The following is a 22172-nucleotide window of genomic DNA, read 5'->3' on the forward strand; positions in this document are numbered from 1 at the left end:
TAGTCATCACATATGTATAGGAGGAATGTGAGAATCCCTAGGGTCACTCAAATCTGGGACAAGTTAGGAGATAAAGGCAGAGCTTAGTGGTAGAACACATGCTCAGTATATACGATGCCCTGGTTCTGCCCTGGTCCTGTCCCTACCTTGCGTGTATGCATGTGTGTGTGTGTACCCCACCCACACACACACACATAGAGCTTGGGCAAAGCTTTTCCAGGTAGGTGTTATGGTGCAGTATTAATAGATAAGGAAGGTGAGAGTTCATTGGTAACAAAATACTACTGAACTTTGTTAATGTGCACTATGTCTGTCCGTCCATCTCTCCATCTTTTATTCCTCCGTGTCTCACTTTGTTCCTATCACCCTCTTTTATTTTCTTCCTTCCTTCTCTTCTTCCCTTGCCTATCCTGGTAGTGAGTTTATATCTCTCCTAGTTGTTCATAGAGCAGCTCATGTTGAAGGCCAACAAGGAGGAGGAAGCTATAAGCTTCCTGCTCTGTGTCCTTTCTCAGTGTGCCAGAGACATCTCCACAAGCCTGATTTCTAGAGGAGTCTCATTGTTCATGTCATTTGAATATCAGTTAATTACAAATATGCCGTATTAACCAGGAAGGGAGATTTTTGCTATGTCATTCTTCACAAAACAATGCTTCATAGAATAAGCTTTGACTGGGCTGTATAGATTTTGATAAGAAAAACTTCAGGAACAATGATGGTAAATTAAGTCCAACACTACACTTCTAATACAAATATTGAAAAATGTTGCTTGTTTTACATTTAATTTTATTTTATTAAGGAGGTGGTACCAGAGATTGAACCCAGGAAAGCTAATCACTGAGCCACATCCCAGCCCATTTTATTTACTTTAAAAAATATATATATATGACAGCAGAATGCATTACAATTCTTATTACACATATAGAGCACAATTTTTCATATCTCTGGTTGTATACACAGTATATTCACACCAATTCGTGTCTGCATACCTGTACTTTGGATAATAATGATTATCACATTCCACCATCATTAATAACTCCATGCCCCCTCCAACTCCTCTACCCTATCTAGAGTTCCTCTATTCCTCCCATGCTTCTTCTCCCTATCCCACTATAAATCAGCCTCCTATACCAAAGAAAACATTCAGCATTTGTTTTTTGGGAATTGGCTAACTTCACTTAGCATTACTTCTCTAACTCTATCCATTTACCTGCAAAAACAATGATTTTATTCTTTTTTTTTTGCTGAGTAATATTCCATTGTGTATATAAGCCACATATTTTTATCCATTCATCTGTTGAAGGGCATCTAAGTTGGTTCCATAGTTTAGCTATTGTGAATTGTGCTGCTATAAACATTGATGTAACTGTGTCCCTATAGCGTGCTGTTTTTAAAGACTTTGGGGATATAGATCAAGGAGAGGGATAGCTGGGTCAGCCATTTTATTTCCTTTTTTAAAAACAGAGTCTCACTAAGTTACTCAGAGCCTCACTATGTGGCCAAGTTTATTTAATTTTGAAATAATTTTTGACTTAATGAAAAGTTTAAAAAAGTGGAAAATCTGCATAGCATCTTGCATAATTAGAGTACAATCATCAAAACTAATAAATATCCATTGCAGACTACTATAGTATTATTAATTAGATTCATATTATTAATTAAATTATTTGTAATACATTAGTTACATACTTTATTCCAAGATTTATTGTCCTTCTACTACCCTTTTTCTCTTCAGGATCCAATCTAGTTTTTCACATTATAGTTCACTGCTATAGATCTAGTTTTATCCTCCCTATAATAATTTTTCAGCCTTTTTTCCCCTAAGATCTTGATACTATTGAAGATACCAATTAGTTTATGGGTAGAATTCACCACATTTTATTTGTTTGGTGTTTTCTCATGATCACCTTGAGGTCCTGCCTTCTGAGAAAAACACCACAGCAGTACAGGGCCTTCCCAGGCATCATATCAGGGGTGTGTGATGTTGGTGCCTCTCATTGCTAATGGTGCCAGCCTTGGTGGAGGTGTTGTTTGCCAGGAGTGATCATCTTCCACTTGTAATGAAGACATATCTTGGGAGAAACACTTGTGTTATGTAAATATCCTGTTTGTTCTTAAACTTCCACTGATGAATTTTGGCATCTAGTTTTGGAACATGTTGTAAATTATATTATGTCAATCTCAGGATGGGTTTTTAAAAAAATGGTTCATTTCTTCTACACTTTTATATTTTCCTGTAAGGAAGAATTTCCCCTTTCCTTCTTTTATTCAAATTTATATTAGTATTGACTCATGGGTGTTTATTTTGTTATATGGGTTGCAATCCATTATTACCTTTATTTGATTTGCTGTTCACATTGCATCGACTTTTGCCACTAAAACCTCTTCTTTCAGACTTGCCCTGTGACATTTGTGTGTAACAGATTTGTGACTACTAAGTACATCACCCCTCTCTGCTGTTGGTCATCTTGTTACAGTGCCAGATTGGTGAGGCCAACCTTGGGAAAGGAAAAGAGAAAGGGTGATGATGAGGGATATCAGATGTGAGTGGTAGAAACATGGGGTTCAGGGGGCAATTCTATAAACTGTGCTGACCCCCACATGCTTTCGTTTTAAAAGCAATTTACATGAAGTTTTGTCTGGCTTGTATTACCTTAAATTTTATACACTACTTAGGTCCTGATTGTAGTTGGCAATTTGGATTCAGCCTTTTAAGGGTAAGGAGATCAATTTTCTAGCTCTTAGGAATTTTTAAAATTTCCCAGCTTATCTCAAATGATGACTTGTAAGAACAATCAGTGTACACATGAGCTGTTTATTTGTCACTGGTAAGAAGCCCAGAACATTTTAGTAGCTTAGTAGCTTGATTAAACTTCATCCTGACTAATAATTGACTGTATGTAAAGGGAAGATATAAAAAACATCCTGTTCTTGAGATGTTTAAAATATTCTCAAATGAATTATGATATCTACTCCCTATCTGTCATGTTGGAGCAAGTCTGTGAGTCTGCATCCTCATTCCAGAAATAAAGATTTTAGCCAATAGTTTTTGGCTTTCATGCTTTTTTTGCATGCTCAAAATACCCCTTAATATCCATAACATTTGGGATACTACCTCTATTTTAGTTTTAATTTCAGTATCTGCTGACTGAATACACAGTGATAAATGAACTCAGTTAAAATTTAAATCCATATTTATTTTAGTCATAAGAGCAGTGATGTTATTGATACTAGCAATTCTAGCCCTGCATACATAATGAGACACACATAATCCTTGCAGACCAGATTAGGCTGCTTACTCTTTTATAAAAGGCAAGTGATGTAAAAAGAAAAAAAAATGTATTTTATGCACTTTGATCAAACTGTGGAGAAGTAGCTATATTGCTGGTGCCAAAAAGAGGTTAACAGTTATAGAAAAGATAGGTAAACAATATAAGTATAAATAGGCTGTGTTTAACCAGAGAATATGTAAGTTTTAATTTTCTTGACATCTATCTTCAGCCTGTGTGACTTTTTATTCTCATGTGAAATTCAGGAGCTCTCTATTTCAGAAGGACTGGGTTTCAGATCCTGTGATGTAAAGCTTCTGGTAAATTCTAACTCAAGTATTCAGCTTGATCTTAGCCTATTCCTCTTGTTTTCCCCTTGGATCTCCTGATTCTACAAATTTCTAATCACCAATTACCCCTCTCTGCTGTTGGTCATCTTGTCACAGTGCCAGGTTGGTGAGGCCAACCTTGGGAAAGGAAAAGAGAAAGGGTGATGATGACGGATAACAGATGTGAATGGTGGAAACATGGGGTTCAGTGGGCAATTCTATAAACTGTGCTGACCCCCACGTGCTTTCTTTTTAAAAGAATTTTATCTGAAGCTCTGTTTGGCCTAAGATGTGTCAGTAAACAACATTTTATCTGCTGGAGAAATGCAGGGCCAAAGACTCCTTCCTGCTAATAAAAAGAACACAAGTTCCCTGAAGGAGGGATTTTGTGACTTTTATACAGGGCTGATTCCAGGACTCAATGAGACAGAATAATGGAATATTATACAGCCATAAAGCAGAATGAAATTTTGGCATTTGCAGTTAAATGGGTGGAACTGGAGAATATCATACTAAGTTAAATAAGCCAGTCTCCCCAAACCCAAGGCCAAATATTCTCTCTGATATGTGGATGCTAATCCACAACAAGGGAGAATGGAGAAGCGAAGAATTGAAATCCATTGATTAGACAATGGAGAATGAAGGGAAGGGAATAGGGAGGGAAATATCAAGGACAGTAGAATTAATGAGACCTAGTTTCTTAGCCGTTTATTTGAATACACGACGAGGGTAACTCCACATCATGTTCAACCTCAAGCATAGGATCCTAATTAGAATAATTTATAGTCCCTGGATCTATAATATGCCAAAGTACATTCTTTGCTATGTTTATATAAAAAGAATAAATAAATTTAAAAAAATAAAATGTGATCTTAAATGACACTTCTTAAATAAAAAGAAAGAGAGAGACAGAAAAATTAAAAGCAAAGCACACTATCAATAAAATTTGTAAGAACAAGTTCTAATTAAAACTGGTCAGCATGGGCCAAAATGACTCAGAGTTGCTTTGAATTTTTAACATATTGTTATATTATTAAAATGTCCCCTCATGGCAAAAGACCATTTGCAGTGGTGACTTGATAGTCTAATGCAATCCTTCTATCAGTAAGAAGTCAAGAGGTGGACCTGGTGTAACTCTGGAAACTTCCCTGGATCCCCAATAAAACTAGAGGTCAGGAGGGCTGCACCTTACATCTCTTCTTTGAGAAGATCCATTGTCTCCTTTTTTCCTGTCTCTTCTAATGAACTCATGCCTGAGCTACTCTGAGCAACTCCTCTGAAATCTTTCCAGCATGATCACAAAGAACAAGTGACCAAAGACATCTAGAGGAATTTTGGCTCCACAGATGGCCTTGATCTCTAACAATGACTTTCCCTGGGGGTTTCATAAAAAGAGTGAAAAGAGGTGGGATTTGAGTTTGTTGAAGATCTTTCCTATTCCCAGAAAATATATGGATATTCCTCATTTTTAGTAACCTGTCCCCCTTCCTCATTATTTGTATCCTATATTTGTAACCTCTAGAGTCGAGAAACTGTTTTGTGAGTAAATATTCCCCTTCTTCATTTTTTGAACTCTGAGTAAAACCATCTCTTAAACATTGATTTTCCATGGGATGAGCTTCCATACCTAGGAAGAAAAACACTACAATAATCTATCATCCCTAGAGAAGTTCATCTAATTCTTAAGGAGATTGCTCCTGACTTCTTGCTAGTGACTCTAGTAGTTGTGGTTCATTGTGTTCATAGTAGTTGTGGTTCATTAGACTTTTATTCTATATGGATCTTTGAGGATTAGGGTGTGAGGAGATCCAAAGGGCTGAAATAACTAGATATTATGATATTAAGTGAAAATTCAATTTTCAAATGCAGTTAATTTTCAAATACAAACATAATTTTTAGAAATTGTGGTTTTGCAATAAAAAGCTAAAGGAGATATTTCTGTTAATATTATTCTTTTATTTACTTTAAGCAGAGGAGACAGGCCAGAGCAAAGAGAAAGATAGGGCAAAAGTTCATACTCTATGACTGAACTTGAAGACCATTTTAATGCTAAATGGAATCATAATCTAAATACTGGCATACATGCTTAGGAATCTTTGGGACTTTTCTAGGAAAGGCCTAAGGGTGGGAATTCCTGGAAAGGTTATAGGTATTGAAATTGTTCTTGTTTTGTCTTCTTTTTTTTCTTTATCTACCATTGCTATTGGAAATTTGGAATACAAAAATATGAAACCCACTTCAGGAATGAAGATGTTATGTTTTGATTAAAAATAATGTTAATTATCTTTAGAGATCAGATTTAATTCTTTGGATGAATGTCTTTTGTTTTGCTTGAAGAAATGGATTAATTTAGCTAATAGAAGGCAGTAGGAGCATTTTCTTTTAGATTTTTCTCACACTTTCTAATTTTGCACATTTAATATTTTCAAACTGAAGTACACACCATTTTTGTTACCAGTACTGCAGGTTCCTGTGTTCCCCCAAAGTCAAATCAGGCAGGAATACTATTTGGCAGGAACAAGGCTTTGATTCTTAAGCTCTAATATAGGGAAGGCAGCAGGTGGGAATGGGATTAACAGTCATTCAATAAGAAAGAGAAATACACAGTTTGTTGTTGTTGTTGTTGTTGTGTGTGTGTGTGTGTGTGTGTGTGTGTGTGTTAATTGCATATACAGGCAGGCAGAAACTCAGTGATGTCATTTCATATAAAGATGCAGTCTTAGAGCCCACCTGGGCTCTTTTCATCATAGAAGAAGTAGTCTTCATGGGCTACCTGTCTCATTATCATATTAGGTCTCTGTTCTGTGATATAATTTTAATATGCTAGTAAAGAAAGGGTTATTGTGGTTTATTCCAGTGACTAGTTTCCACATGCCTTTCTCCTCTATAATTTGGGAAAGCCCTTAGCACTGTGTTAGAGGAAAGTACAATATTGATATGTATGCCTGTGCATCACTGATAGTTAGCTTTATAACTTTGCTTTTCTCAGTCTTCTGTTTCCTGATGTTTGCTGACCCCATAGTCTTAAGGACTGAGTGTGCTACCTCACTTTCCTACTCATTTCTTTTTTAGAATTTTGTTATTTTTGAAAAAATTAGGGGCAGAGAGAAATTTCTTCATGGATGACATTGGCTTTTCAAAAACAAAGCTAGGTTTGTTGCAGGTAATATTTCAAACCTCTTGCACAAGACCAGTTCGCATTAATGTCTTACTCTAATTAAATATTTTAATGGGCCTTTGCAACTTATTTAGTGAAATGTTTTAAATCTACTTTATGAATGTAATATTCAGTTTTTGCTTTAAAGTATGGAGCTTCTTAACTGTTGGCTTGGTTTACTTAATAATTTTCATAGTTAATTTAAAATGTTGCTAGAATTTAAATGACCATTAAGGAAATGATTTGCCATTGTGAAAAATTATGATAAAGTTTACTTTCTCAGATGATTGAAGTTGCATAACAACCAGATATATAAAGTCTAGAATTATAAATTCAGAGAGGTTTCTCCTGTGCTTGACTGTTTGACTAAGTTTTTATTCATAATAACAATGTTATAAGTTAAAAAAAATGTGGCACATGATGATGGTGTAGGCTATCCCTCAATGTATGTTGTGTCATACTATGTTTTCAAGTACTATGCCAGGCACATAAAATGCTCACCTGTCTTTTCCCTCCATTATGAGTTTTGGGTACTCTTTAATTATCTGGAAATTATTTGGCATCTAATTTTGAGTGTTTCATCTAATTGAGGATTCAAAGGTGTTTTTCCTCCCATTATGGATTCAAAGATTGTTCTCATCATAGTGATGTGGGCTGACAATTAGAAAGTAATCTAGTGCAGCACAGTTTAAAACAGAATTGATTTAAATATATTAGCAAGGGTTTACAATTACATTTATATGGACTATCAACTTACATTGTTTCCCCCTCTACAGAAAGGCAGAATATGTCAAGATGTCTTCCAGTAATGACCAGGATTTTATCCCATTTTTACAAAGAAACAACAGTGACCTCCCTGAGATGACCTCCAGTGACCTGAAGACATTTCCTGAAGGGGCTGTGTTAAGTTTCCATAACATCTGCTATCAGGAAAAAGTGAACAGTTGAGAAAAAAATTACTATCAAATATCAAGTATGTATATGTACTTTTTTAAAGACCGCTTTAATGACCTATCACAGGCTTCACAGGCTTTGCCTAATACCAATAAGTTACTGTGAGCATTTGTGTTTCAGTCTTTGTGCTGGTGTATAGACACATGCTTTCATCCCTTTTGACTAAACTAGGAATAAAATGATTCCATTTAATGAATTAAAATTGACTTGTGAAATGCTGACAAGATTTTTTGTAGAAAGTAATGTGATTGACCACATGCAATTTGAATAGATGTTCAAACATACTGTGGGAATGTATATTTACCTTGCCCTTCACTTTATCCCTCCCACCCTTTTTTTTATTTGTTGGAGCATGGAGGAGTGTGGATTATAGACTTTACCCAGGGCTTTGTGCTCCCTGGGTCATCATTCTCCCCCTGAGCTACACTCCCAATTCCTCTTGCTTATCTTTTTTTTACCTGGTAGACTACTGACTCAATATACTAAGGGTCTCCTCTATTCAAGAGTTCACACTGAGTTTATGGCTTAGTGGTGTGCATCTCTACAAAGGAGGAGGCCTTTGTTTTGTGCTTTGTTAGGCTTATAAAATGTAGTAAGTCTTGAAGTTTTTATTTTTTTTTTTACTGTTACAAACATAGCAAACATTGGTTTTCATGCTTATTCACATTTCTGGTTTTTTATTCATGAGAAGGTCATATTTTTCTGGCTGCAGTGTTTCCAAACTTTCTCCTATCTGCTGGACTCAAATAGTCTCTGGTGTGTGAAGGGTCACTCTCATTATCTTATTTTTTGTTTGTTTGTGTTGGATAGCACTATCATTATTGAAAATGATGACAATATTTCAAGAAAATTCATGAGAATCTTGGTTTTTCTTTGGATTTTTGCTTTTCTGTTCATTGTTTAAGAAGAAAATAAGGCAAAAATTGATCATGAGAATTCCTTAATTTTCCCTACTTTCTTAGAATTTTATTTTGCTTAGTTTTTATCCATATCTAGCATTTGAGCTTTCTCTTACCAATGCTAAAATTATAAAAAAAAAAGGGGGGGGCTGAGTATATAGCTCAATGTTAGAGTGCTTGCCTTGCATGAATGAGGCACTGGGATCAATTCTCAGCACTAAATATAAATCAGTAAAGAATAAAGGTCCATTGACAACTAAAAAATATTATGAAAAAAATTCTCCATTCCAGCAGATGTGTGGATGTCCTATAATTGTGAGGAAAATTCTTCACCCTGTTTGAGAGATTGGTCTGGTTATCTATTTTGAAATAATTTGAGATGTAAAGCTGCATGTGCATAACCCTTTCACCAGATTTCTTAACTGTCCACACTGCACTGTTTGCTCCCATCACTGTGTCTCATTTGTGTCCATAGTTACTACTGGTTTTGGGTAATGACTTGAGAGCACACTATCCACATGATACACCTTTATCACTACTAAAAAGAAGTAGTTCTTTTAGTACTACTTTCTAGAAAGATGATTCCTGTCCTGTATAATCACTGAATTGTTTTCTGGAACCAACCAAGAAATGATGTATCCTCAGAGTGAAGGCAGGAGAGGTCCTGAGGATCACTCTTCACTGTGTTCCTCACATAAGTGACTAACCACCACATCGTGTCTCTGCAGTCTTGTCCAACCTGGTACTTTCTAGTCCCATCCCACTCCAGGTGATGTTAAAACTGAACACCTGGTTATGTTGCTGTCCATCAAACTTCACCATCAGATCACCATTTTCCTCTTTGGACTTGATTAATATGAATGGTGATACTCTGATATTACTCCAGAATCTTGTTCTTCATTAAACTTGAGTTTCATTCCACTGTGGTGATGCCTGTGTGGATCAGCAACCACTATGATAGTTGATAAAGGGTGAGTTTCTATTTTCATTGTCTCATAATTTGCATTCCAGTAATAGAAAAATCTTCATTCATCATTTGTCCTTTCAGTTACTGTATAGACTAATAGATTGTATTTTTTTTTTAATTTCCTTTACTGGGGACTGAACTAAGAGTTACTATACCAATAAGCTACTTCCCCAGTCCTTTTATATTTTGATTTGAGACAGTATCTTGCTAAGTTTTCCAGGCTGGCTTCGAACTTGTAATCCTCCTGCATCTGCATAAGGAGTCTTTAGATTACAGGAGTGCATCACAGTGTCTAGTATGGATTTGTACTCTATACAATAACACTTAATTGTAATGCTTAATTAGTATTATTTATCTTCATACTCCTATTGCTGCTGATTTAGTCAGTAGGAAATTTTTCAAGACAGGTTCCTTTTTTATTTTTTAACTCATCCCACCACTCTTAATTCTTTGGCATAGCAAGAAGTTCCAAATTTATTGTATACTTGCCTTCCCAGTCCTGGAATCCTCCAGTGTTTATTTTTGTGAAGAATGGTATTGAGAAAACACCATCTGGGTGATTTGAATACTCATTGCTATTCGTGTGTCATTGCTCTGTGCGTTCTAAATGGACAGACATAGGGAATATATGTATGCAGGTACCTACACACATTGAATATGTGTATTGCATTTGGTAGTATAGCCATTTGGACAATATTAATTCTGCCTATCCAAGAATATGGGATGTCTTTCTATTTTGTAAGTTCTTCAGTTTCTTTATTCAACATTCTGTAGTTATCATTGTAGAGGTCTTTCCCCTCCTTGGTTAATTTAATTCCAAGTACTTTATTTTATTTTTGAGGTTATTGTAAATGAAATAGTTATCCAAAAAGGATCATGGTTTAAAGAATAATTGAAAGGAATTTAGTGGGACCTGATCCATCTTTCTTATAAATATTGACTAATAATAACATCCTTTGTAGACTAGACTTCTGTTAACCATTAAGTTTAGTTTCTTTGATTTGGTGCTTGATTTCTGTCTGCAATTTTTTCAGTCTTCCTTGAGTGTATCATTGCAGAGTCTAAGGAAATAGTACTGCATCTAAAGTAGAACAATAAATCATCATGCTTTTGTGTTTACAGTGGAATCATGAAACCTGGTCTCAATGCTATTCTGGCACACCAAAGTCGAGGGAAATCTTTGTGATTATAATAGAAAATATGTCTCAACCACTTCTGTGTAGTTGTTGTGTGATTTTTAAAGATGAATTTTTAAAGCTTTACTAGGGCATAACTAAATAATTGATATGGTGATGTTGGCCATATTAGAAGTGAATGGAGAGGGGAGAAAGGGAATAATGATAAAAGTGGGAAGATGGAGCTGAAGGAATAATTGAAGACAAGAATTTTTTTTTTTTTTTTTTTTTTTTTTTTTTGGTAAAGAAGCACATTGCCTGAGCTGGATCCACCAAATTCAGACAGCTAGAAGCTCATTTGTGAAGACTGTGCTGGATCAGCCAACATGGCTTTGCTTATATACTTTTGGGTTTTCTTGTAACAACGACAACAGTAACAACAAAAAAGATGATGAGAATTTAAACATACACATGCACATATAAATAATTTTAGTTAAACCTCAGATTTCTGGAGTAGTAAATTTTCTAACTTTAGCAGAATATGAGAGATATGGCCTATAATGGAGGAGAGAAATCTGTAACATACATGTCCTTTTATAGGTTGCTAAATATCTTAGCTGCAAGGAAAGATGCATCTGGATTATCTGGAGATGTTTTGATCAATGGAGAACCTCAATCTGATAATTTCAAATGTAATTTGGGTTATGTGGTTCACGCAAGAATTTGTAGATTTGCCTTTTTTGTTTCATCTGTATGAGAATACTCTTTACTTACAGCTTATTGTGCTTCTAGTTGTTTATGTGACATGCTCACATAACCAATATTCATTCCACCAGCTTTCATAATCTTCCATCTCAGAGTTAAATGGAAAAGCAATGCGGACTTGGAAAATGACCCTGTTGGACAATGGTATCAATTCTGGCTTGTGTATAATTTACAAAAGGGTTCACAGTTATCCTTTTTACCCTTCTAGCATTTTTTCCTTCCCCTAGAAGATGTGTTTGCAAGTCCTTGTACAAAGCAACCTGGCTATATCTGGTTCTAGTGGGCATGATTACCTGGGCTCAAACCCGGCATGCAGATTGAGAATGAAAATGACTTCCTTGGACTCTGCAGCTATCTTTATGTGGGTCACTGCAATTGGTATAGTTGAAATTTTACTATTAGCTTGAACTTTACCTTGGTTATGTTATTTTTATAGATAATGGATTAAGTTACATATACTGAAATATAACTGAGGAGATTAAAATGAGACAAAAGAAGACACATGTACAGGGAAAATTACACTCAACTTAGAAGATTAGTGAAACAAAGTCCCAGAGAGGAGTCAGTCCAGCCTGGAGCAGATTTATGATTAAGCATTTAAAATCATTACAGAGTAAAGAAACAAGTATGAAATAGGGAAAACTGAATGGAAATCAAATGATATTAAATATTATCACTAACAAATTTTAGGTATGATAATCATATTGTGGTTATGTTTTATATACATATAGAACTATGTACTATGATGTCTAGAATTTTCTTCAAATTATAGATGAGACAACACTGATCATGAGTTTATAATTACTGAAATTGAATTTTGAAGATGTGGAGTTTATTATATTATTCTGTCTATTTTTGAATATGTTTGGCAATTTCCTAATGGAAAGTGAAAATAAAACATTTTTTGGTAAAAGGAAAATGTTGATTTCTAACTTCAAAAAATAACAAAAAAAAAAATTGTGTTTAGGATGATACCGTGATGGGCACCCTGACAGTGAGAGAAAACTTACAGTTCTCAGTGGCTCCTCGGCTTCCAACAGCTATGACAAATCATGAAAAAAATGATAGGATCAACAAAGTCATTGAAGATTTAAACCTGGATAAAGTAGCAGATTCCAAGGTAGTGTGAAAAAACCTGATAGTATCATAACCATGAAAGATGACCTCCTGTGTAGATGCTGTGACCTAAATGTGTGTTCCCCAAAATGTGTGGGGTCAAAAGTGGCTGCTTTCTGTAATGATGAGAACAATGACTACTTACACACTATGAAGGTGGAAATTAAGTGGAAAAATACTCTTAATAATGGTTGTATCCTAGGAATGGAGTGTGGTCTGGTGTGGGGAGTGTTCCTCACAGGACCCTTTCCACCCTCATTGTTAAGTCATGGCTCATTTGATGTCTTTGAACTAACCCTTCTTCTTCCTGTTTCTCTTCCTGCTATTAACTGCTGTTTTTCTCTTCCTCCTGGGGCCTTTGTTCCATGACTTTTTTGAGGTATATTTCTGGAATCGATAAATGACAAGAATCCAAGGATTATTGCTTTGTATGTTTAACTTTCCTATAATTTGTCTTTCAAAATTGTATTTTGTCAAAGATGCTGGCCATTAGGGTTGTTAATGTTTGTCTGATTGCTAGAGAACTGTGCTTCCCTCTAATGATTAGATAGAATTGACAAATAAAAAGCTGACAAGAGTTTTGTGAGATAATCATGAGGGGAAATGAATTTGGATTTGCCCTGGCAACACTTGTTTCTTGTTTTTTTTTTTTTTTTTTTTTTTGTTGTTGTTGTTTTGTTTTTTTACTAGAGGAAATAACTACTCCTAGTGTAAGCAAGCAACTTTTTCTGACTCTCCAAGGCTGGGAATGTGGTTATAAGAGTCCTGGTATGGTTGTAGCTCTATATAAAATCAGGTGTTTGACCTGTTTTCTTGACATTTTGTATGCATCTGTGGTCTTTACTGTCAGTAGTGCCTAACATCTTTCAGAAGACAAGGAAGTGACAGGGTTGGGTAGACAGTATTGGGGTGTGCCTGAGAGAAAAATGGTGAGGATCTGAGGGTTCATGGGCTGAGCTCAAGGGCTCTGTGCAGGATTGGAACTCTTCTCTGGCAATACCTGCTGTCATGCCTGCTTCTTGTCTCTCTTGTGTTGGTTAAGAAATCCTAAACAGGTGAATTCCACTGTTTACTCCCATCACTGTGTCTCTTTCTTGGGGGGGGGCGGTACTGGGAATTGAACTCAGGGGCACTTAACCATTGAGCCACATCCCTAGCCTTATGTTGTATTTTATTAGAGACAGAGTCTCACTGAATTGCTTTGTGCATCACTAAATTGCTGAAACTTGCTTTGAACTTGACATCCTCCAGCCTCCACCTCCCAAGCCACTGGGATAACAGGTGCATGCCACTGTGCCTGGCCCTACTGTGTCTCCTTTTTCATCCATTTTTACTAGTGAATTTTGGGAATCATTTGAGAGCAGACTGTTCACATGATCATTTTCTATCCCTAGCTCTTTCAGCCTTACTTTCTAGAAAGATGGACCCTCTCCTGTATAATCACTCATTTGTTGTCTGGCAGCAGCTGAGGAGACAGGTATCCTCAGAATGAAGGCAGGAGTGGTTCTGAGGGCTGCCCATCACTGTGCTCCTCACCACATCATGTTTCTTCAGGTTCATCCAGACTGGTACCTTCTAATTCCATCCCACTCCAGGTGATGTTAAAATTGATCACCTGGTCATGCATCTGTCTGCCAGATTTCACCACAGTGTCACCATTTTCCTCTTTACACTTCATTACTATTGTGAAGGGTGGTGCTCTGACATTAATACAGAATCTTGCACCTTATTATAGTCCAACTCACCAGCTTCAGCTCCCATTCATGACTCCTGTCTAGATCAGAAATTATGATAGTTACCAAAGGGTGACTTATTTCCATTATCTCATAAGTTGCATGAAACTAAGAGGAAAAAGCTTCAGTTTACCATTTCCTCTTTAATTTATTCTATTGACAATAGTCAAGGATTCCTCTTTCAATAACACTTAGTGGTAATGTAGTATTATTGTTATTTATCTTGATACTTCTCTTGGTCTGAACTTAGTCAGTGGGAGAACATTCAATTTGAGTTCCCTTCCTCCTTCACTGTTTTGACTTATTCTTTCATTCTTTGAGTATTTTCTTGTTATAGCTAGAAGTTCCATACACTTTTGAGGTTGAGGCATATACCTGTAATCCTAGTTATTCAGGACACCAAAACAGGAGAATCACAATTCAAGTCCACACTGGACAATTTAGAAAGACCCTGTATCAAAGTAAAATTTTAAAAAGGCTGAATCTGTAGCTCAATTATAGAGTGCTGGTTTATCATGGATGAGTCCCTAGGTTTAATCCTCTTACAGAAAAAAAAAAAAATCCAAACTGTGCACTGACCCTAGGCCAGAATCAGCTGATGTTCATTTTGTGGAATTGTGGAGAATGGTATTTATAAACCATCATCTGAGTGTTTAGAATGCTCATTGCTATTCATGTGTCATTAGAATTAAACCACCTCAGTGGACATGCCTAGAGAATATACATATGCATGAACATGCATACACACACACACACACACACACAAACATATATATATATATATATATATATATATATATATATATATATATATATATATATATATATATATATATATGTTTGTGTGTGTGTGTGTGTGTGTGTGTATATATATATATATATATATATATATATATATATATATATATATATAACTTTGTTTAAAAAAAATAAAACTGAATCCCTTATGCAAGTGCATGAGGTTGTGGTTCTGTCCAGGAGGGGTAAGTGGAGTGGTGGATGGCAGATGGTTCCTCAGCACCCTTCCATCTATACTCTTCTATAACTATTGTGTAGATTAAAATCTATTACTTCTAATTAATGCACCAATTCCAATCTAGCACTGTAGATTCTTCACACATTTTCCATGTTTAAAAAATGTATTTTTTAAAAAGTCTATTTAAAAACAGTGAAAAAATGCCTCTTCATAGTCTTAATGTAATTACTGATTTGTTCAGTTCTTTTATTTTCTCATATAAGCTTCTTCACTGCCTACAACTTTTCCTCTCTACTCTCTTACTGCTTCCCATCCTGTATTCCCAGATTCTGGTGTCTGTTGCCCTACTCCTAGGACATCCATCGTATTCCTATTAAGAAAGGAAGGGGAAGGGCAAGTCTAATATAAATGACTGACACACTATGTGAGTATAACATCACAGGTAGGAATGTAACTAAGTTCTGTTCAGTCAGAATATACCAATTTTCAGTAAGTAATTTCCTGCTTCTTTTTTAAAAAAATAATTAAGAGATGTTAATGAGAATCTGATGCAATTTCATGAAATTTCCTTAACTGTATTTGACATAGATCCTAATTCAATAGAACTTTGTTTAAAATTGAATAATTACTCATTTTTGCTTTTGGGTTTCAGTGGAATCATGAAACCTGGTCTCAACGCCATTATGGTACCCAAAGGTCAAAACAAGTCTTTGTGAGTATAACAGAAATTATAAGTCAGCTTTCTTTTTGTAGTTTCAATGTGCTTTTAGAAATAACTTTTATCAGTCTTACTAATACAGCATCATAAAGTGGTTGAGGTACACCTGTCGAACCTATTATGAGCTAATGAGGAAGAATAAGAAGGGAATAATATTAAATGTGGGGAGATGGAACATAGGAATAATTGAAGACACATTTAGATAAAAGAGCACATTTCCTGGGTTGGATCCACCAATGTCAGATGGACAGGAAGGTCCTTTGGGAGGTCAATGCAGGATAAGCAAAATTTGCCTTGCTTTTATATTTCTATGCTTTCTTATAGCACAAATGAAAAGGAAGGTGAGGATTTGAATGTAAACACACATACACATACACACAGACACACACACAGAAGCACACAAACACACATGTACTAAGTTTTAGTTAAGTCATATATCTCTTGATTAGTTAATTTTATAGCTTGAACAGAATTTGAACTAACAGTAGCTGAGAGAGGTTGCCTGTATTGAAGGGGAAAAAAAAACCTCACCATTTTTGTCTTTTTGTAGGTTGTTAAACATTTTAGCTGCAAGGAAAGACCCAAGTGGATTATCTGGAGATGTTTTGATCAATGGAGAACCTCGACCTGCCAATTTCAAATATCATTCAGGTTATGTGGTTCAAGTAAGTATTAGTTGGTTTACTTTTAGTTTTCATGCGTTTCTATATAGGCAAATGCCTTGGTTTGCAGTTTATTTTGCTTCCAGTTGATTATGTGACATACTCATAGAATCAACTTTTCTTACATCTGCTTCTCATAATTTCCTATTAGAAAAGGGTGGAGTTAAATGGAAAGGCAGAGAGGACCTGGAATATGACCTCTGTAGGACATGGATATCAATTCTACTTGTATCATTTTCAGAAGGGTCTGCTGATATCTGTTTTTGCCCTCCTGCCTCTTTTCCTTCCTGAGAACATACTTGAATGTGTCTGCCAGTAGTCATATCATACTTCCTTGTGCTCCACTTGGATGTTCAGATGGGTGTTGAAATTCCTCCCTGGGCTCTGCAGCTGTCTGTGTATGGAGTCTCTGTAGTTAGCAGAGTTGAAAACACAGCATTAACTACAGCATTTCCTTGGGTTTGTTATTTTCATCTATTGAGTTACATATACTAGAGGGATAGTCTAAGAAAAGACTCAGTATGACTCATTAAAATTGTATTTCCCTTCAGAATAATGTCCTGATGAACACCCTGACAGAGAAAATTTGCAGTTCTCAGCACCTCTTCGGCTTCCAACAACTATGACAAATCATGAAAAAATGAGAGGATCAACAAGGTCATTGAGGATTATATCTAAGTGAAGTAGCTGATTCCAAGGTAATGTGAAAAAAACTGGTAGAATTGTAGCCAGGAAAGCAGACCTCCCTGTGTGGACAGTGTGACCTTAATCAGAAGTTTCTTATGACATGTGTGGCTGTTTTCCATAATGATAAGAAAAATGACTACATAGCTATTGTGAAGGTGGAAATGAAGCTGGAGAAACAATCTTAAAGATGGTGGAATTCCTGGAGTGGAGTGTTGTCTCATTGCTGTAGTCAGGGCTCATTTGATGTCTTTGCACTAACTTTTCTTCTTCCTGTTTTTCTCTTCCTGACTTTCACTGCTCTTTTCCTTCTGTTCTTCTTGGGACCTTTGTTTCATGGCTTTTTTGAGGCATATTTCTGGAATTGATAAAGGACAAGTTCCAGGTATTATTTCTTTGTATATATGACTTGTCTGTAATTTGACTTCCAGAATTATATTTGATCACAGTAGGACTGACTTCTAATTTGCATTGCTACTAATTTTTTCTATAGCTTATCTTTGGCAGTTCTTTTTGTTATCCTCTCCTCATTCCCATTTTTTTTCTGCCAATATGTATTTCTAGACTCACCTACCAGACTCTTAGGTTTGAGAAGTATGTTTATGGGCAAGAGTAATAGAATGGACTAAGTAACTCAACCTTTTTTGGGTTATGCAGGTTCATGGAGAGAATGATTGAACTTTACAGTTTACTGCTCCACATGGAGTGTTTGCTGAGCAGATATTTGGAGCTGTTTGTGATAATGAGATTTTTATAATGTAGTGTCTCTGAATGAAGTCCCTGATCTTCACTCCTAAAAAAATGAAGAATGTGGGTGGAGCATCCTATTGACTGCTACTTCCTATTATACTTGCTGATAGGCTTTATGTGAAGTGTTTTATTTGGAAAAATAGTCCTGTGATGCTACTTATTTTTGATTACTGAGTATTGATTTTCTTGTCTTTGGCTCTCTTTATTTATTTGATCCTGTCATTCCAGTTTGGTACTTTTTTTTTTTTTTTATACTCTGTTCTTTACCATTAAGCACTCATTGTCCTTAGTTACTTGCTTGGATTTCTGGGGAACATATGTAAAGGCTGTTTTTGATTTCTTATAATTAACATAATCTAATAGAATCAAATAATTTTCTATAGTTTTAGTTTTTATGATATTTTGAACATAACAGAAATCTAGAGAAGATGGTCTGATTACTATAATGATGTGATTTGGGGGTAATTAATATATTAGCTATATATTATATGTACGCTGTATTATTTATATATTATACATTATGTTTAGTATGTATCATTATTATGTTAATTATATGGAAGTTAATATAATTACTAGTACTGTTCACCTTGATTTCTCAATTGTTAACATCTCCCATAATTATTACAACTCTGTCTTACGGAACCATTATATACAAATTTGTATGATATTTCACCCCAAAATACTTATATGCATTGGGAAAAAAGGACATTTGCCTACCTACCACAAAGCCATTACCAACTAACAAAATGAAGAGTAACATTGTATCCTCATATCATCAACTATGTCAAACAGTATTCATCCACATTTCCCAAATTGTCTTCAGATGTCTTTTTAAAGCTCAGTTATTCAAAGTTCCCAATCAAGGGTTGTGAGTTGCATTTGATTATTTCTCAGTGGAGTCTCTTCATTTGAGAGTTGTTCCCTACTGCCTTTCTCCCCAGAACTATTCTAGTCCTCTTAGCACACGCAATGATATTGACTGGTTGAAAAGTTTGAACCAGGTACCTACGGACTATTCCACCTCCTGCTTTTATCTGAAATGATTAATTGGGAATTCTGTATTGAGTTAGGGTGTAGATGGTATCAATTTAGGAAATATTATGGGAATTAAAAAGTGCTTATGTGGTATAGCAGAACGTGAGCTCTCCTGGCTTCAAGTGTACTCTTTTCTTGTAAGTCCACTCAGGAACTTTTGTCAGAAGCAATGAAGTGTGTGTGGGGGGGGAGAAGGGGGGTTGTTGTTAGAAGACTAATAGAATACTCAAGGTGTTTTCCTTTTTCATCTCCTAGCTTTATGTCCTGTTTTAGACTGTGGTTTCACTGTGTCAGGTCCATATCTTTTAGTTTTGTTACTCACTGTCTTTAAACCTTTGACTTGGTGAGGAATATACAGAATGTTAAAAGTATGAGCTTCATATCAGGTCCAGCCACTTGGATCCTCTGCCATTAGCCTCCAGGTACTTATCTCTTCAAATAGAGACCTCCTTCTCCTTTCAGGTGTCCATTTATTTCTTGTTCAGAATAATGAGGGTAATAGAGAAAGAGTATCTTGTAGGACTGAAGTTAATCCACCAAATGAAGTTAATTCACTATGGTGGTGACCATAGTGGTTCTTGTTGAATGTAATAATCTGTGTTTTAGGTTTTATCTAGAAGAGAGAAAAAAATGACCAGTATAGCAATGGAGCAGATTACTGATCCTCCCATCTTGTTCTTGGATCGACCAACAACTGGTTTACATATAAGCACAGCAAATACTGTCCTTTTGCTCCTGAAATGGTAAATACTGTAGGAACATTGTTCTTTTATTTATTTACAATTGGATAACTTCTGTGTACCAGGGGTTCAGGGTGCCAGGGTTTCAGAAGTGAAGAGCAGAATTCTTTCCTTTCTTCTTAAAGAGAAATAGTCAAGGAACAAAGAAGTGTTATTAAGAAAAATGAATGAACAACTTGGGGAAGAATGGCCATGAAGGGAGTGAGAAATTGTTTTAAAAAAACAGGATAGTCATGGAGGACCACAAGTATGTGATGAGAGACCTGTTACAGAGTGAGTCCTGCTCTTTCTGTCAGCAGAGAGTTTTGGTTGGAAGGAGCAGCCAGTGGCCCTGAGGCACAGCATGCTTGATGCTTGATGTGTGTGGAGCATCAGAAAAGCCAGAGGGACAGAACCCAGTGCAGGTTGGCTGCTAGACTCTTATAACAAGACCACAGGCTATGGGATGAGTAACAGATACTACTTTTCTTCCAGCTCTAAAAGCTGGAATTTGAGATCAAGGTGTCTACAAGTTGTTTCTTCTTGGATCCTTCAATAGACACAGTCAGATGAGTCGCCACTTAATGACCTTCTTTAATCTTAGTGACTTCTTTAAAGACTCTCCAGAGGTAGCCACATTCTGAGGTGCTGGGTGTTAGGACTTTAACATATCAGTTTTGGAGAGGCCACAATTCAGCCAATTAGAAATGATGTAAAGTAAAGTTGGGCTTGGGACAGATTACATAGACCTCATTGGCCCCTGTGAGACATATTTTGTGCTGCTAAGGTCCAGGGACATTTTGAGAGTGTAAGCATTGACTGCACAATGAGGCCAAGGTGAATGAAGGACACCAAGAAATAGCTGCAGAAGTAGGCCCTGTCCTACTAGGATGCTGGTGGTCAGGTGGTAAGAAAAGCATGGGTTCTGGGTCTTTTTTGAAGGTGGAACCAACTGGATCAGCTTAGGAAATGGACTTGGCCTGTTATGAATCCTAAGTGGGGGCCTGGAAAAGTAGAACAATGGGAAAAAAGTCATTCATTTCTATCAAGAAAGGAGACTGGCAGGAATGTAATAGGAGAAATTTTTAAGATTAATTTTTGAACATCTTCTTTAAAATTATAAAAAATTATTTCAAACTGACAGGAAAGTTCCAAGAAAAGTTTAAAGAAAAAAAAAAATTCCCAGTTCCCTCACTTGGATTCCCTAACTTCTATTTTACTGCATTTTCTCGCCTCTTCCTCCATCTATGTTCCACCTGTGTTAAGTTTTTTTCTGACCTCATGCTCCATCTCTGGTAAATTCTCCCCAGTGTAAATTCCAAGAGGCAAGGGCATTCCAATACACCAGCCTTCAGGTAAGGAAGTTGACAGTGGTGACTTCACAACCATCCAGTGCTTTGACTCTACTCACATGTCATCAGCTTCCCCTGTAGTGTCTGTTTCCTGCAGTGCCTTGGGATTCTTCACTGAAACATGTCTTTTCTGGCTTTCCTGTTTTGGTTTGTTTGATAATCTGTGTGAGTTCCACAGTCCTTTCCTGTCCGTCATGCCCTTGCAAGTCTTGGTGGATTTCATGGGGTGACCCTCTACCGGATCCATCCCTATGTTCCATGAGCAGATTCCAGTCTCATAGGTGGTGTGAACTTCCCTCATTTTATTATGTTGGGGTCTGCTGGGCTTCTCTGCTGGGAAAGTACTTTTCTTCTTTAGAGTAGATTAGTATTTTTTTTCCGGGAAGATAATTGCCTATTATACCAAGATTGTGTTCCTCCTCAAGTCTCACCCACCAATTTTAGCGTAAGCTAATAACTCCTGTTCTTGTGGTAGTTGCCTAACAAGTAATTGTTGACATTTTATCTAAGGAAGAGTTTTTCCCCTGTTCATTTTCTGTGTGATGCAATGGGTTGGAATCTGCTTTTCTTCACTGTTTTAATGATTAAATTGATCCTGATTTGACTAGGGGATGGCTTTTCAATGGTCTGTGTGTTCTTTTGACCTCTCCCTGATCATTGTTCCATCATTTCTTTACTTTGTAGTCACTGTGATGTTTCATTTTTATGTTGCACTTTTCCTGAGTTCGCTATTTGTGGATGGATGTAGTTTGTTCTGGTTTAATTAATATTAAGAAACCAAAATGTGGTTGCTATTGTGCTCACTGCTATTGGAGTGGCATTGCTTTTAGATCTTCAGTAGGCGTACCTAGGCCTACTGTATGTGTTTATATAAAATATGGAAATATATTCTATTTTATTTGGAAACATTGGCCCTGCATGAATTTTATATGTGTGTATACAGGTGTGTGTGTGTGTGTGTGTGTGTGTGTG

General features: G+C 36.2%; 2 long non-coding RNA genes across 2 annotated transcripts; both read left to right on the forward strand.

The window, feature by feature from the left end:
• Positions 1-7705: 7705 nt before the first annotated feature.
• Positions 7706-11024, forward strand: LOC139706524 (uncharacterized). The gene is made up of 3 exons (XR_011708143.1): positions 7706-7728; positions 10698-10757; positions 10998-11024. It is a non-coding gene; the product is annotated as an uncharacterized lncRNA (long non-coding RNA).
• Positions 11025-15926: 4902 nt separating this feature from the next.
• Positions 15927-17272, forward strand: LOC139706525 (uncharacterized). Its single transcript, XR_011708144.1, has 3 exons — positions 15927-15992; positions 16549-16663; positions 17212-17272. It is a non-coding gene; the product is annotated as an uncharacterized lncRNA (long non-coding RNA).
• The last annotated feature ends 4900 nt before the right edge of the window (positions 17273-22172 follow it).

This window comes from Marmota flaviventris, chromosome 7 (assembly GCF_047511675.1).
Source record: "Marmota flaviventris isolate mMarFla1 chromosome 7, mMarFla1.hap1, whole genome shotgun sequence".
NCBI lineage: Eukaryota > Metazoa > Chordata > Mammalia > Rodentia > Sciuridae > Marmota > Marmota flaviventris.